The 15,232-nt window shown below is 50.3% G+C and overlaps 1 long non-coding RNA gene across 1 annotated transcript; it reads left to right on the top strand.

Moving 5' to 3' along the window:
* Positions 1-9,752: 9,752 nt before the first annotated feature.
* On the top strand, positions 9,753-10,469 carry LOC144167333 (uncharacterized). The gene is made up of 3 exons (XR_013321958.1): positions 9,753-10,061; positions 10,163-10,241; positions 10,350-10,469. It is a non-coding gene; the product is annotated as an uncharacterized LOC144167333 (long non-coding RNA).
* The last annotated feature ends 4,763 nt before the right edge of the window (positions 10,470-15,232 follow it).

Here is a 15,232-nt window from a genome sequence, read left to right on the forward strand (position 1 = left end):
AATGAACGGGGGGTGCTCAGCATAGAACAAGACGGTTCATTATGAAAAAATACCATCGATGGGATCGTGCGCTACTGGATTAAGCATGATGGCGGCGTTCGTGCTGGTGGTGGTTGTGAACGCTGGTTCAGCACACGGCCTTCCGGTGGCGCCACAGGCCACGTGTCCGGGTAGGCGCTACGCGGCAGTCTGGACCTCTCCAGACCCGCGGCCACTGTCAGCCTGGTACGACGAGGCTAAGGTGCGCGGGCCTTTGATTTATACTGTCCTTACGGGAAGAACCAAAGCAGGCCGAAATAAAAACGATCTCTTAGGTCGCCGTATAGGCAGTTTTACTGTAAATTTTGAAGAGGATACGACGTCGGCTTATCACCTGATAGTTCAGTTGTACTTTGTCATCTTATTCTGCACTGCTCCGCTTTTGATTTGCATAGACAAACCACAAGGTTTTAACAGCAGAGCTATTTAGGGCGACGCAAATCCTTCCGGCGTAGACAGAAAATCCCGAAGCCTCAAGACGACAATGTGGTTAGGGAGGTCCCGGGAATTGAACCCGGGACCTTTACGCCGTGAAACCGGCAGCCGATCCACTGGGCCACCCCAAAGGCCCGAGGGGTGCGGGTTAGCAGCGGTGGGAAACAAAACATGTGCAGCCAATTGGAAATAAAAAAATATTGAGGAAGCTTGCACTCGCGTGCAAGACTTGAATGGCGAAGCTGTTGTATATGTGATCATCGACGGACACAAAGTTGAGTTTTAGGATCGTTGCGGTGTCGTGGTTGACGTCGGTGGCTGGCATTTCAATGACCTTTGGTTGAGAAAGGCCAGAGTGAGCTCGTCGTGTTGGACGACGGTTTCGTACGCCACTCTGCAAGCGCGACTTATCGTCTCTAGCGGATGCTTCGCAAGCTGGGCCTCTCGAAGCGCCGCCTCTTCTTCGGCCGTGCGAGCTATCCGCGGCCGGGCCATATGGAGCCAATGATCACGTACAGCAGCTCCGACATTCAAGTCGCGGCTCTTCTGCGGTACAGAGTGCATGCGCACGACGACACGAGGACGAACGAATGAGGGGCTTCCGCTATGACATGTCTTTCTCGTTCCGGGCAAGTGTTGCCACGATACAGCGAGCGCTGGAGTTGTGTGTGCGTGTGTGTGTGTGTGCGCGCGTGTGTGTGTGCGTGTGTGTGCGTGCGTGCGTGTGTGCGTGTGTGTGTGTGTGCGTGTGTGTGTGTGCGTGCGTGTGTGTGTGCGTGTGTGCGTGTGTGTGTGCGTGTGTGTGTGTGTGTACGTGCGTGTGTGCGTGTGTGCGTGTGTGTGCGTGTGTGCGTGCGTGCGTGCGTGTGTGTGTGTGTGCGCGCGCATGTGAGTGCATGCGTGTGCGTGCGTCTGTGTGTCTATGTGTGCATGCGTGCGTGCGTGTGCGAGACCAATGTTGGCCACTCTTAGTGGGTATCCTTGGCCTGAGGAATGTGCGCTCGAGGCACGCGTGCATGAGCGCTCGCCATTTTCCTGGTGCTTTTAACTGCTGACACCATACACAAACGATTTTTCCAATAGATTCGCTCTTAAAGGACTCTGGCCGTGGTCGGAACCGAGCCTGGGCCCCTCGCGTTATAAAACTGGCTTCTATCCGATTGAGCCATCATCGCATTCCGGGCGCACAGCATTTTCTGGGGGGGTTCGTAGCGCAGGCGTTGGCTTTGGACTGGGTCACGGGTTCTATAGCGCGTGCTAATGCGCTCAACTTTGGGAGAGATGTGAAAGCCTGACGACGAAACAACCCGGGCCTCTCAGTCATGAAGAACTTTGAGCGGCAAGTTCGGAAATCCATGTGAGGTGCAAAACCCGGGTCTCGGACGAAGGGTCGCCAGTTCTCTTTCTCCAGCGTTGCACCACTAGTGCAAGCAGCGCGAATTTATTTCCTGCAGTTGCATTTTTAGCTTGTCGTATCAGTCTTTGTATATTTCTAACACACTCCGTCCTTGTGTTTTGCCAGATATAAATGTTCGCCCTATTCGTCTGCATATGCCCATGTCGCGATATCCGACACCTTTGTCTATGGTACTTGAGGACTCTCGGAACCTAATACCATAACACCCCCTAATAGCACAGTGCACCGGCCATTCAATTTATTCATTTATTTATTTATTTATTTATTTATTTATTTATTTATTTATTTATTTATTTATTTATTTATTTATTTATTTATTTATTTATTAAAATACTCTCAAAGCCCGGAGGCGTTACAGAGAGGAGTGGTTACATTTCATACAATATTAGTTACAGCCGTTTTGAATGATGTAGGATGCTGTATGCTGGCGATGGAGGCGGGGAGATGGTTCCAGTCGTCGCAGGTCTTGGGAATGAACGAGTGAAAGTCGGGGTTTCCGCGACACTGAGGAACCCCTACCTTGTTACGCTGCCGGAAGGACACCTACAGTAAGGACTCCCGAGAACCAGCTAAAGATATTCTCGGGCTGAATCCCCTCCTCGCTGGGCTATCAGGCCTCAGTGAGGATGGCGCTGACCCGTAGCTTGCCAGGTGGGCCGGGCTACCTTCTTGCCTTGCTTGATGACCCTTGCAACCTGATAAAAGTCGCCCCAACTCGCGTATTCTGTGTGCGAACGAGCTCTACGAACGCCGACGGGACCCTCCGAAACCCTGCCAAACCATGGCCGGACTGGAGTACACACGCGTGCTCGCGTTTATATTCCGGACACGACAAGCTGTTGCTGCCTGTCACCGCGACAGGCAACAACAGCAACTCTCCAGAGATTCCGCGAGCTTGTTCTTTAACGGAGAGCCGCGCACCCGTTAGCTCGAAAGAAGCTCGGCGAACTGGATGAGGCCCCTGGCCGACCGGTCTGATCAGTCACTCTGAACGTTGGCAAAACGTTCAGAGTGACTTGAGTGACTCAGAGTGACCGTTGAACGTTCAGAGTGAACGTTGAGTGACTGAGTGACGTATCTGAAACCACGACCTCCAGAATACCGGTCTGGTGCGATGCAGGTCGTGGGTTCGGATCCCACCTGACGGGCATTTTTTCTCCACTTTCTTTTTTCCAAATTCTTTATCTGTTTCAATGACCTACCACATCCTCCCCTTTGCTTTCCGAGGTTTTCTTGACTGCCAACTGTTATTTCTGTCTTATTTTCAATGAGCCCCTCATTTCCTATTCTGATTCGCTACATACATAATACATACATACGTGCATACATACATACGTGCATGCATGGCTACATGCACACATACTTGCATATGGGCATACACACATACATACGTGCATATACATACACACATACGCACGTGCGTACATACACGCATACATACACAGATACGTGCATGCATACAAACATACATACATGCATGCATGCATACATGCATGCATGCATACATGCATGCATGCATACATACATACCTACGTGCACACATACATACATACATACATACATACATACATACATACATACATACATACATACATACATACATACATACATACATGCATGCATGCATGCATGCATACATACATACATACATACATACATACATACATACATACATACATACATACATACATACATACATACATACATACATACATACATACATACATACATACATGCATACATACATACATACATACATACATACATACAGTCATGGACAATTCAAATGCGAACCGCGGAGCGCGTGGCCGAAGATACCGATGCCGTCACCTGGTAGCGGCCGTGGAAAACTCACGGACATGCGCAGTTGAGATGTAGGGAGCGATGCTGCGTGTCCCACTCCGATATGTTGCCCTCTGCTCGCTCGCATGCTTGCTTTGTCGCCACGCCGCAAGAGCGCTGAAATCTGAGCTGTTAGCGAGGCGGCGCAAGATAGTAGGCAACTGCGGTTACTCAGCGCTCGGCGCCCACGATCGGCCGCTCCCCGCCTTTGCCAGCGTCACATAGCTGCGCGTGCGTGGCGCAGTGACTCGAACCAACGACGACCATTGGGACTGGCCCAAAGCCATGTTTAGTGCAGTAGTCAGGAGTTGATCCTGAGGCGTCGCATGCATGTCACAAGACCAAAAGAAAATAAATTAGCCCATTGGCAACGACGTCGTAACTCGGTTTATTTCGGCCAAGTAGTAGCCGCACAGTGCCGAGGCATACAGATCGCAGCATGCGCTTTGTGCCAACAACAAAAACAAATGAGATGACGGTTAGCGACAACCCGAAAACTGCCAATTAGCGGTGACATTATCCAAAAAATTGTTAAAAATGCAAGTGTCATGGCAAGCAGTCGCCGGGATAGGCAGCAGCCCTGGACAACATAGGCAGTGGCGGGAGCCTTTTTGAGACACTTCAATACTTGGTGAAGTCCCCCTTGGCAGACACAACAGCCGCCACACGTCGAGGAATGCTCTCGAAAAGGCGCGCCGCGAAGTCGGCAGCCCGGAGGCGCTGCCACTCCTCCTCGACAGCTTGCCACAACGCGTCACGCGAGCCGCCCTGTGGCTGTCGGCTGTTAAGGGACTTCTTCATTGCTCCCCCCACGTTTTCAGTTATATTCATGTCCGCCTCCTGCGGTGGCCACTCGATCACCATCACGCCTCGCTCTTCCAGTAGGTGTTTTACTGACCGAGCCATGTGTATCGGACTTCGGTCATGCTGCAAATAATACAGACCATCCGCGAATGGACCATCGAGGGCGTAGGGTATCACCACGCTGTCAACGATGTCCTCGTAGGCAGCCGCGTTGAAGCGGCCCTCGATACGAACTAACGGACCGAGGCCATGGCTTGAAATCGCACCCTACACGCTAACGGCGCACCGGCCGCTACTTGAAATCCGCTGCAGGTTGCACGACTCGAATCAGAGGTATGCATCCATGCATACACGTATCTATGCATGTGTATGTCTGTATGTACGCACGTAGGTATGCACTTATGTATGTAGGTATGCACGTATGTATGTAAAAGGGCTTGCGTTTGGGCTAGTTGGAATTTCATAATGTTCATCTTAAGCGCTTGTCCTTGTCTTCTGTGCCCGTGTGATTTTGTACGCTTCAGATAAACGTTATGTCTGTATGTGTGTATGCAGGCATGCATGTATGTATGTATGCAGGCATGTATGCATGTTTTGATTGATTGATTGATTGTAGGGTTTTAACGCGCCCACGCAACGCAGGCGATGAGGCGCGCCGTAGTGGAGGGCTCCGGATTAATTTTGACCACCTGGGGATCTTTAACGTGCGCCGAAATCTCGTACACATGGGAGTTTTTGCTTTTCGCCTCCATCAGAAAAGCGGCCGCCGCGGCCGGGAATCGAACCCACGACCATGTATGTATGTATGTATGCATGCACGTATGCATGCACGTATGTATGTACGTATGTATGTATGCACGTATGCATGTATGTATCCACGTATGTATGTATATGGGAGAGGCCTTTGCCTTTGCCCTGCAGTCGGCTTAGATAGGCTGGTGATGATGATGATGATGTATGTATGCAGTATGTATGTATGTATGTATGTGTGTATGTATGTATGTGTATAGGCACCTTGCAATCGTCGGGCGGCGCCTCCATCGAGCTGACATGCGCGCCGCCAACGGCGGGGGCCCCAAACACGCAGGCGCTCCCGTGGCCTCCGCGATCGGCTACCGGCGGCTTGCCGCGCCGCCGGCAGCAAATCGCGGAGGCCACGCCGCTCCGTGCGGGGCTGCGGCCGTCTTAGCATTGCTTTCCGTGATGCGGGGATCCTTGATTTTAGCGTTTTGACGGCGCGCGGCGATAGATTTTGCCGAGACATCTTTATGCTACGTGTGCAGCAAACGTTACACTTGAGTTTGCCGTTATAGCCCAGCAGCAAACGGTGAAAAACTGCGAGCCGCCATTTCGCGAGGCTTGCATTGCCGCTTCAAGTAAGGGATAAATACAGTAGGAAGAACGCCGCTTGTTCGAAAGCAAGCATGTTTACGGGATCTGGGAAGTGTACGAAACTGAAGCCGCCGAAACATGTAGTTCCCAGCAGAGCAAACGCATGTACTTACATTGGTATTAAAATAAGTAACCAAAACAACATGAGTTCCCAGCTTGCAGTTTAAGCTCGAGAAAAACATTACTAGCGTATTGCTGGCGTGAAACGTTTGTACAAACTTCACGCGCTTTTTTATTTCGTTTCACCGTGTGGCTAGAGCGTCTGCCCACGGCACGGGGGGTGGTGGTATGCGGCCCACGCCACTACCGCGGGGCACCCACCGGTTATGGGTACAAGCGGCACCCCGGCCTGGCGCTCGGCTAAAGGGGCCTGCTCGCGCTTGGGGAGAATCTCTGAGAAGTCACCTCACCCAACGGCTGACATTTCGGGAGGGGAGCGTGTGCCTCAGCTATCTTTTCGCTAGAATTCATTTCGCAGCTGACGGTGAGGCCCAAAAAAATTGAACTTCCCGCAAGTGCACTTGTTGATACGGCAGCGTGAGTCGATACAGCACAGCAAGCGCTTAGCCGCAGTTGCATGCGTTTTATTTGAATGACATTTACAAGATGACTATCCGACTGAACACATGGTCTTGCAAGGTCTGCGACATCTTGCACTATGCGAGTTAGCATTAGACGTGTATTTTTTATGTCTCAAAGAGGTCTTAAGAGAGATATCTATAGGACACCTGTGCAAGATCTCCGACGTCTTGAGCTCCGTGAGATGTTGATAAGTCATCTTTACTAAGGCGACTAGAAGACACACGAACCTCAATGTGTACAAGACGTTCCCAAGCAGCAGAAATTGCCAAGCCCAAGCACGGCAAATCATCAGTGGCCAATGTGTCCGAGCTTGGCAATACCTCGGCCGCCATTATTAGCTGGCGCTTGGGAAAGGTGACAAGCCAACAATTGGCCAAGCTCTGGAAGGCCAATAGAGAGTTATAGCAGATCGGAAAAACGGTTCATGTACGGTACACGGTACGCGTTACCGGACCGGACCGGGAAGTCTCGTTTTAAGAGTTATAGCAGACCGTAACTACCGGTCATGCTACCGTGACTGGGAGCGACTTGTGTTGTACGTCGTTTCGCAATTTTTCGTCAGTCTGTGGCGGTTCCTGTGCTGAAATATTAGTTTTCAGTTCTCAAAAGCGCTAAAGACAGTATTAGAGAAAAAAAAAAAACATCCAACGCCCCTACGAAGATTCGAACTGCGACTGCGTGAACATGAAGCGGGCATTTTACCTCTACGCCATTTTAATAGATGGCGCCAGTAGGTCAAGCTGAGCTCTCATATACGACTGGCTGTTTCTAGTTTTTCTTTGTAATTGAGAGTCTGATACCGCCTGTTCCTCAGTCGCCGATTTGTAGACGGGCCCCATGTTACTGTTAATACTAGTTATGTAGCCGTATCGCCCTTATTTAACCTAAAAGAAGCAATCGGACATGCGTCGCTCGACGACACAAGCCACGGCAGTTGGGCCGGGACCGTGTTTCGCTTGCTGCTTGAACTGTCAGAATCGCGCGGATTTCACTTGTTGCAAACTCATTTTTCTTAAACTGTCTCATATTTACAACCCGTTCGACTAGGCGTGAGCTAATCGTACGTCTCGCAAACTCCTCCAAAGCGGCCGCCCGCTTTCGAACGACGGACACGGTGCGTCTCGGTACCGTCCGGCCAAGTCGCTCCGGTATACGGTAGGGTTCTGCACATGCGCGGTGGCGTCCAGATGGTAGACGTTACCGTACCGGAACCGTTTTTCCAATCTGCTATAACTCTCTAATATTGGACAACGCTTGGCAAAGTATGTTGCCATGATAATGCCTATGGGTGCACCCCGTGAATTCTCATGCACATTTTTGGTATGTGGCCAGTCTTTATGACCAATGCCTATGTTATGGGATGCCTCGCTGCTCGATTTCTGCTTTACACATGCCATTATACAGGAATTTATTTAACGTTACTTACTTATTTAATGCGCACTCGTTAAATAATTTCCTGTACAATGGCATCTATAAAACAGAAATCGGACCGCGAGGCACAATAAAAAAACTGCATCAACTTTGCGAAGCAATTACAGGACTTGCAAAACAATTGAGAAACAACTCACCGGGTCCCTCTGTGTAGTTTTTTTTTTATTATGCACACCAAATTAACAATGGGAAACCTGGGTTAACAGTGGCAAGAATACGAACACAAACACGAAAGCAAACAGAAACACAATAGTCGAGAAAAAATTAAAAAAAGCGCAGCTCATGAAGCGCGAACCGATTATGCTTCGTTTAACGGCTTGAGATGCCTACATGCATGATGCCTACATACATGCATGAGAAGGCGCCATGCCCTCTTGCAACCCCCCCACAGTAAGAGGACTGCGCCGCTGTGCCAGCCGCAGGATGGTACGAAGGCGCCATGCCCTCTTGCAACCACCCCACAGTAAGAGGGCTGCGCCGCAGTGCCAGCCGCAGGATGGCACGAAGGCGCCATGCCCTCTTGCAACCACCCCACAGTAAGAGGGCTGCGCCGCAGTGCCAGCGCAGGATGGCACGAAGGCGCCATGCTCTCTTGCAACCACCCCACAGTAAGAGGGCTGCGCCGCAGTGCCAGCCGCAGGATGGCACGAAGGCGCCATGCCATCTTGCAACCACCCCACAGTAAGAGGGCTGCGCCGCAGTGCCAGCCGCAGGATGGCACGAAGGCGCCATGCCCTCTTGCAACCACCCCACCGTAAGAGGGCTGCCCTCTTGCAACCACCCCACAGTAAGAGGGCTGCGCCGCAGTGCCAGCCGCAGGATGGCACGAAGGTGCCATGCCCTCTTACTGTGGGGCAGCCCTGCGGCGCAGCCCTTGTTGTTGTTGTTGCAGAGTCACAACCGCCGGTTGTGCCGAATTTTTTATGCGGAGGCCCGAAGGATTTGGCACAACCGGCGGTTGTGACTCTGCGACGGTGCCAGCGGCCGAACCAGCTGAGCCAATTCAAGGGGTGTGTAGTCGTTCCTATGTTCCTAAGGACGGCGTATGTACAGGGTCGTGTCTTGCCCCAATATTCAGTGACCTTCTACTCGCACGTTTCGACAACTCTGTCAGTTGCTTCCGTTACTCCGCACTGTCATTAAGATTTTCCGCTTCGTTGACGACTTCCTAGTGCTGTAGCAGCTCAATCCAGAGGGCACTACACATCAAGTTGAAGAAGTGTTTTGAACTCTTTCGTTCCACCCTCAATGTCTTTTCGTAAAAAATAGAAGCACCGGTCGGGGGATTGATGCAGTTTTTGGATATGGAGCCCAAGGTGAACTGTGACCATGTGTGTTGGATCTATTCCCCTCGATCCAAAAAGGACTCCCAGCCGAAAAAAACCATTGGCCGACCAAATGGTCCAATTTGCCACCCAATGGGTCCAAATGGAATCCCAATGGGTCCAAATGGAAACCCAATGGGTCCAATTGGACCTATTGGAGCGATCCGAATTGGGCCCATTGGCCCGATTAGGATGGCCAGTTGGGCCAATTGGACCCATTGGCTCCAACTATAAAGTTAATACTGACTGCTCCAACATGATGACCCAATCGGGGAGCGTTTTGGATAGTATTTGGATAGTATTCAATTACGACAACAAATGGCTGAAATTAAATTCTCTCTCTCACCCTTAATTTGAAACCTTCAGAAATGTTCAAAACTTGCAACCTTTACAAATGTATATTTATGAGGCAATTAATTTTGATATTACAATCAGCAATTCAAGATAAAGTTCTTAAAAAAACATAACAAACACACTAATGAAAACTTTCCGACACGAGTAGCAAAATTGTTTGGAAATAAAACCCCGATCCAATCCAATCGAATCCAATCCATAGACGGACAGTGGATAAGTGATATTCAACGTGGTGTTGGCATTGGCGGTGTAGGTAGTGTAGGCGTGTTGATCGGTTGCACACGCAGTCTTCTCTGACTGCATTGGAAATGTAAGGTGGTCTGCAAGAGTGTGAGAAGTGGCGACGATGATATCGCACACCCATAGCAGTGTGTTTCAAGATGCATCTTTACGCTGGACGTCGCTAAGCCTCGCACCGAAGGAAGAGTGTCTCTGTTTATGTGAGTATACTGTTTATATGTAAGTTTTCCTTGCCATTTTCACCAATCATAGCGTGAGCGGTGTTATTAAGAAATAATTTGTCTGCCTAAATATATTTCAGGGCTCTTCATGTTACGATTGACGGGTTCACGACATCGCCACGCAACGCAGTTCGCCATGCATGGGACGTTGTTGAAGAGGTGAGCTCACGTCTTTCAACATTTCAGTGCCTTGTTGTTTTAATGCGCGAAACTGCGGTTTATTATAAACTTAACCCATTGTTCGCTTTTGCCACTCACTTTGTGAAGGTCCAGCCAGCCTGCGGCGAGCGGAGCACGGCATGGACAATGGCCTGTGAAAAATTGCTTAAACGACGAACTGTCTGCATGCTGTGTATACAAACAGAGCAATAAAGATATTCATTCATTCCGAGAGTTCTTGTATTTGTGATACAGGTAACCAACGCACTGCAGCGGCAGCTCAGATGGAGTGACTGCGGCAGTGGGATGAACCAACTAAAAGTGCAACAAGTTGGCGGCCAATGGGAAGACCTATTGGCGTTCCAATGGGTCGGCCAATAGGTCGCCCAATTGGACGGCCAATGGGTCGCCCAATTTGCCGGCCAATGGGTACGCCAATGGGTGCCTAAAACATCATTGGACGACCAATTGGTCGTCCAATGGTCGACCAATTGGTCGTCCAATTGGTCGACCAATTGGAACGCCAATAGGTCGGCCAATGGTTTTTTTCGGCTGGGCTGCTTCAGTTCACGTCAGCTCTCGGGAATGCGCTGCACGCTCGTGCACACACCAAGCTGAGGCGAGTTTCTGTTCACAGGTGGAGCGACTGAAGGACTGAAGGAGCGACTGAAACCCGGACTCGGGCTCGAGTCCGGGTTTTTTTTTTTAAGTGCGAATACTTTATAAGCGACCCCAAACCATCCACCGCCGGCGGCGTTGGCGTCCGCAGTGCTCCTCTATATTTGAAAAAGTAACAGCATCCGGCGCCAGGTTTCGATCCGAGGACTTTGCGGCCGCAGCGCGACGCGCTACCAACCAAGCCACGGACGCTTTTTTTTTTTTTTTTTTGCAAGAACCAAGCCACGGACGCGACGGTGATATCAGTGTTAGACGCGCCTTATATCTTTAACGCATTCAAACTACGTCGTCAGCGGCGTGCGTTGGCGACTCAGCGGCGTTATAGCGGCTTGATAACTGCGTGGTGTACACGTGATACTACAAACCCGATGGAAGAGATGGAAGAGAAGGCGGCGAGGCGGTGGGCTGCGGGGGCCGAGCGCAAGCGCCGCAAGCGGGCCGACAACCGTGCATTCGCCCTTTCACATTCTCCCCCTCGGGGAAATGCGGGGGAATTTTTTTCGCTTACCCGCAAATTTTCCCGCCATTTTTTCGGGGGGGCTACCATGGTTGCCAGACCAGGATTGCCCTCTGTTGATTAGCTCGCATCATCCGTAAAGGCCGCGGATCTGTCAGCCCGCTCTGGTTACAAACCCCTGCGCGCTCGGGCTCGAGTCCGGGTTTTCTTTTTTTCTTTTTTTTTCGCTTCGTCGCCACGGGAGGTACTACAAACGTATGGGGCCCGTTAAGGCAGTCCGTAAAGGGGAGGCGAAAAAAGAACCCGGGTTCGAGCCCGAGCCCGCGGCGGGAGCGCGCAGGGGTTTGTAACCAGAGCGGGCTGACAGATCCGCGGCCTTTACGGATGATGCGAGCTAATCAACAGAGGGCAGTCCTGGTCTGGCAACCATGGTAGCCCCCCAAAAAATGGCGGGAAAATTTGCGGGTACGCCAGCCGAAATGCTACGCTATCTGTGTACGTATGTATGCACGTATGTATGCATGCATGCATGTACATATGTATGTATGTATATATGAATGTCAGTATGTATGCATGCATGCATGTGTGTATGCATATATGCAAGTATGTGTATATGTATGTATGCATACATATGTATATGCATATGTGCCTATGCATACATATGTATATAGACATATGTATCCACGTATGTATGCGCATATGCATGTGTGTATGTATGTATGTATGCATGCACGTATGTATGTGTAGGTATGCCCGTATATGTTTATACGTATGCACGTATGTATGTGTGTATGTACGCACGTATGTATATGTGTATGTATGTATGATGCACATGCAAATCTTTATTTGGCAAAGTGGTGGGCAGTGGCCTAAAAAAGAGGGGGTTGTTTGGGAGGCTCCTGCAGTATGCCCTAAATCCTTCTGGACACGCCTGATTCTTTTGCAAACTCCCACAGGGAGAGTAATGTCTCCTTGGCACGACTGAGATTCGTGGGCGTCCTCCACTCTTCATACGATGCCCGTTTGGCGTGTTGGGCTCGGAGTTGACGGAGGCCCTCACAGTCACGCAGGAGGTGTCAAACGTACAGCTTTACTCTGTAAGTGCTATAGTACGGAAAAGGGTACGGTGAGTCGATTAAAGTGGCAGAGCGGTCGCGTCATTCGGGGTCATTGCGTGCCGTCACTTTAACGTAGGAGCGGAACTTGGGCTGCAGCACATCGAGGGCAGCCCCTGTCCGGGCCTTGTAGGTTAGAACTTGAGCCCCTCTGGGTAAGCCCTTTGCAAGAGCTAGGGTGTTCATTTTGTAGAGTCCTGTCTCGCAGGTTTTTCCTTTATTTTTTCTCGTGTTCTATGAGGGTGGCCTGGTCGACGTCAATCAGTGGTGGCACCGGGTGGTCGAGAAGCAAGTGGAGCGTAGAATTTTGCACGCTCGTCATCACGTAGCGGCCTCACTTCCGAGGCTGCCCGCATGTCCCGGCACACAGTCGATGCATACCTGGACATTTTGTTGTTTTTGCGGTGCTCTGCACTCCTTAATTAGGTAGCACACTGAACCACAGATGCTCGGTCCTTGTGCCGTCCGGAGTGAGCGCGGCACCTCGGTGTGTACCACGAGTGTCGCATCTACAAGGTATGGAGTTCTAGTTCAGTGCTCGCAGGCTCATCATATTTGTAGGCGTGTGACCCTCTGTACGACCCAAAGGGTGCAACCACTGCAAGGGCGCCCTCTCGTGTCTCCTCATTCCAAGCGGCATTTGTGTACACAGTAGTTGCCTGAAGCTTGGGCTCATTGGTGCTGCGTGCACGAGCCTCACGTTCCTTCGTGCAGCGCTCCTTATTGTGTCTCCGTGGTAATGGTTCAGGTCGAGTAAAGAGCGTGTGCTCCCACGGTGGTGTCTTAAGCGGTAGGAGCACGCAGCTCGGGACTGATTCATTCATCACCAAAGCATATGATACGCCGGCCAGCGTTCGTTATAGTCTGCCTCGGGGCATTGCTGTCACCTCTGTCAGCGAGTGGCCTCCGAGGATGGCAGTCAAGTGTACCTATGTAGGTCCTCAACCTTTGCAATGACGTGGGAGGCTGGTGACCACCAAAAGGGAGTCTCTCGGTGCTTGAGCATTGGTGGCTGGGTTAGGTCAATGGCCACGGCTCCATAGCCCACTTTAGCCGCGGGGACCGCGGGAACAAGCGTTCGCAGCACTTTGGTGCAAGCACCACCGAAGCGGCTACCAATCTCCTGTACTATGTGCAGCATTGACTTTCATGCCTTTCGGAGCTGCGATAGCCATTCGTTGGGAGTGCCGTTCTCCTGGAAGGGAATGCCCAGTATCCGTGTCCAGCCAACAGGCACAATACGTTTGCAGTCAGGGTAAGTGGACCTAGGCATGCTCGGCTTCAGAGCCCCGAATAACCAGACACTTCGTCCTGGTTGGAGACACTTGCATGCCCGTTGGTTTGAGGTGTTCCGACTCCCGAGAGTGTGTCGAGGCCCGCTTGAATGGCAATCACGGTGGCTTCGGCAGTTAGTGCACGGCTGTGAAATAGCCCAGATGGTCAACATGTTCGCTAAGGTGACTTGACAAACCTTACCTTGACGAAGTTTGCATTCATTGCTTGGGCACTAGGCATTGATACGTGGGGAGTAACCATTTGCAGATCCTTCTTAGCCTCCACGGCCACACCAGGTACACTAATAGCACCGTCGTTACTACTCGTTCCTTCAGAAAATTTCCACAGTAATGATCGACTCTAGAGCTAATTCTGGTCACTATGATTCTGAAGCTACTGGCCTGTTTCAACTTGTGTGCAACGTAAGGATGCCAACCGGATGCCCACCAAACACTTCCCTGAGCATAATCCAGAGCCAATACGCACCGCATGTCCGTTCGCTCGCACCAGGCTCACATGCAGCCATTTTCCAGCCTAATGTTTCTGGTCATTAGTATTGCCTCATTGTGAATTTTTGGTCATCTTACGATGCTCTGAGGTTGCAGGGATCAGTGAAACCGTAGCAAACGTATTCTTAACTTTGCATAGGGTGGAATAGCGCAAGCGCGAAGTTGCCGGTGTAAGGCTACTCGCGAAGTCGTTTGCCTTCACCCTGCTCCTCCTCCCTCCTCTCCTATTCCACTGTCTGCTTCTCAAAGCTGATAGCTGAAACCCATGCCTTCGAGGTAGGGAGAATCGATTGTGAATTCTCAATTGCAATATCGTTCATTGCATGTGCATGAATCGATGCACGTTGCATTGCATGTGCATCAATTCAACGTTTTTGTTGAATAGATGAATGTTTGCTTTTTTAATCCGTATTGCTGTTATTGTTCATTTCATTGCCTAAGGTTTCCGAGTTCAGCTAGATTGTATGTGTAATGCAAGTGTCTACTTTGTATTTTTTTGCTGTCAACCTTTTTACCTTGTTTGAATTAGTATTGTGCAACACGTATTTCTCTCGCATTTTTGTTTAACCGAGTTCTTCACTTTTTCTTATTCTACTTTAGCGCTGCCTAAGCTCTGTTCATTCTTTTTAGTTAGTTTTTTTTCTTTTGCTGCTTAATTAATCAGGGGTCCCATTGCAGTCTGTTGACTATGGGACCCTTGTCTGTATACTAACTTTTTGTATGTATTTCACACCGTTGGAAATAATAAAGAATTCAATTCAAATGGTGAACAATGCCGATCTCGACTGGAAAATACTAAGCACTCTGCATCGTTAGCGCAAATCCCCAAAATCTAAATTTGGCGGTTTGGCACAGACTGTTGCAAGCAGGATGTTGCAAGATTTGGTGCAGTTTGCGCAACTAGCACCGGAATGAAAGCCGGAAATGTTGGTCCCCTTAGTTATCACAAAAAAGAGA

This window comes from Haemaphysalis longicornis, unplaced genomic scaffold, assembly GCF_048455015.1.
Source record: "Haemaphysalis longicornis isolate Haplotype H1 unplaced genomic scaffold, Haemaphysalis longicornis Haplotype H1 scaffold_2, whole genome shotgun sequence".
NCBI lineage: Eukaryota > Metazoa > Arthropoda > Arachnida > Ixodida > Ixodidae > Haemaphysalis > Haemaphysalis longicornis.